This window comes from Rhipicephalus microplus, chromosome 4 (assembly GCF_043290135.1).
Source record: "Rhipicephalus microplus isolate Deutch F79 chromosome 4, USDA_Rmic, whole genome shotgun sequence".
Classification (NCBI taxonomy): domain Eukaryota; kingdom Metazoa; phylum Arthropoda; class Arachnida; order Ixodida; family Ixodidae; genus Rhipicephalus; species Rhipicephalus microplus.
In genome coordinates, this window is record NC_134703.1 from 29,973,426 (window position 1) to 29,975,870 (window position 2,445).

Below are 2,445 nucleotides of genomic sequence, written 5' to 3' on the forward strand. Positions count from 1 at the left end.
TTATCGTCGATTAATACGATATCTACACGAAGGTGGTTCTACATGGTGGGTCATCGAAGATGACTGAAAAAGACTTAAGCCTGACACGTTTCCCGACCAACCTCATAACAATGGTCGGCTCGAGGCGATACGTATTAAGGCAAAAGCCTTAATTGTTTTATCAAACGCGGGAATTCACCGGCTTCCCACGGTCGGCGTCCCCCACCGGTGGCGTCAACAGTAATGGTGCAAAAAGTCATCATCACATGGTGGCGTCGCGATACGGCGTCGTCATTACGTCACTGATCGCCAAAATTTGTGATGTCGTCGAATGAGAGCATTGCTTGGCCAAAGCTGTGCTCACCCTGGAGGTATAGGGCCGAACAAGGGGATGTGTGCAAAGCTTACAAATGTTTACCAAAAGAAAAATTAAAGAAACGGAAAAAAATAGCCCGGAAAGTTTACAATGCCTCCGATCCTGAAGGCTTTGCAAATCACGCTTGTTGTGAAAACTTTCGAAGGCATGCAGGCGCGGGACATTGACGTAGAAGAAAACGAAGACGGTTTTCGCCTTGCAGTCGACTTTTCTCCTTATAGAGATATAGAGAGGGAATAAAATAAGGGAAAGACAAGTAGGTTGACCAGAAATTGGAGCGTCCGGCTTGCTACCCTGCACTAAGAGAAGGGGGAATGGGGAAGAAAGATGGGAAATAAAGTGACCAAACAGAACAAAGGCTGATGCAGATGCATCATGGGGCCCTGTGAAGTTATGTCATGTCGCTTTCGGGCGTTTTGATGTGGTTGGTGGCTTAGCGCTATAAAGATAAGTGCTCGCACAACGATGTCTTCAAATGCGAACGTTTCAACCGTTTCGACTAGCAAAGCTTCTTCAAATTGAATCACATTTTGGCGCCTTTACTTTCCGAAATCGCGGTATGGCTGCGAGTAAAGGCGTTCATATCGGTGGACTTCATATCATCAGTGACCACGCGAACATCCCACGTACACCGCGTATATTTTCCAAACGCTGTCTACTCGTGCGTCATCTAGAAATGACGTGTAAAATGCACGCCACGTTGCTGCAGACCAGTTCCTCCATTATTTCAGATTAAACATTCTGTTGGCGACGACCTACTGCTGCAAAATACAAAATTAAACCAGCGCAATTGTGAGCTAGTGACTGACGCGTGACAACGGAGCGATGCGCTCAAGGTGTACAAAACCTGCACTTACTGCTCTTGGGGCCTTCCAGTTCAATGTTACCAGGACGAATTCCAGACGTCATCGGCAGACATGCAGGCTCGTTCGCTACGAACTCGTCCGTCGCTGCTGCGACTTCCACCAGCGCGCTATCGAGAAACTGTTGGCGTAAATCTTTTTTGATTACTGGAGCCTTGTCGTGTCTAGTAAGGGAAGGACATCGCGCATCGCGAAAATTGCCTACGTTGTGTTTAGATGAAGAGGGTTTTTTTTCATCATTAGGTTTATTGCAAGACTACCTTGGTTTTATTATTATTATTATTATTATTATTATTAATAGTAGTAGTAGTAGTAGTAGTAGTAGTAGTAGTAGTAGTAGTAGTAGTAGTAGTAGTAGTAGTAGTAGTATGCTAAGTCAGAAACAGCTACGCTTGTGACCATGTTCGCCAATGTTTGTTTAATTATTTTTTTTTTAGAGTGAAGGCTTGTACTTCGGTTTTCACATTCTCTCGGTGAGGATAAAGGCACGTTTAACCAAAGGGCATGATACTAAACGAGCAGGGACATGTCGTAAATGAAAAAAAAAAGATTGTGGAGAAGTAATATACGGAACTTCAACGAGCACTCTGAAAAATAAGATTTTGTGTGTGTGTGTGTGTGAGAGAGAGAAAGAGAGAGAGCATCGCCAAATACTGCGCGAGAGCAGAGCTTGACACTTTCTCATTCAATCTCAGTTGCGACTGCGTAACCATTCAACGTAATAGAGATAAATGTATGGAACCTTTTTGAAGTACGCCATGCGCCGAGCTTCCAGTTTCACTCTGCATTTGCATAAGGTGTGCCAAGCAAAACCGACAGTCTATAATGTATTCACAATGATAAGTGATTATCTCGTCTATAGGCACGGTGCCAATAGCGTAACTTCCTTGTCTAGGTTGCTGCTTAGGTATCCACACCGGCTTGTATTCCGCAATCAACGATTCTTAGTGTACATATATTTTTAGACGAGATGACCATGAGCGGTTCGTATCACTAGAGATTTAGCTTCCTTAACAACAAAGAGGAAAGAAAACCGGGCACCCGTTTCCCGCGTGATATGCGTGACGCGAAATTGATCCCAGAGTCTTGTGTTCTTTGCAGTTGGCGCGAAATTATGTCCTTGTACCTCGAAATCTATTTAAATGTGCTTTGAACATTCAAGACACATATATAGTCAGCATTTCGCTCCAATATACACGCATCGCTTTGCCTTGATGTTTTTGCAAT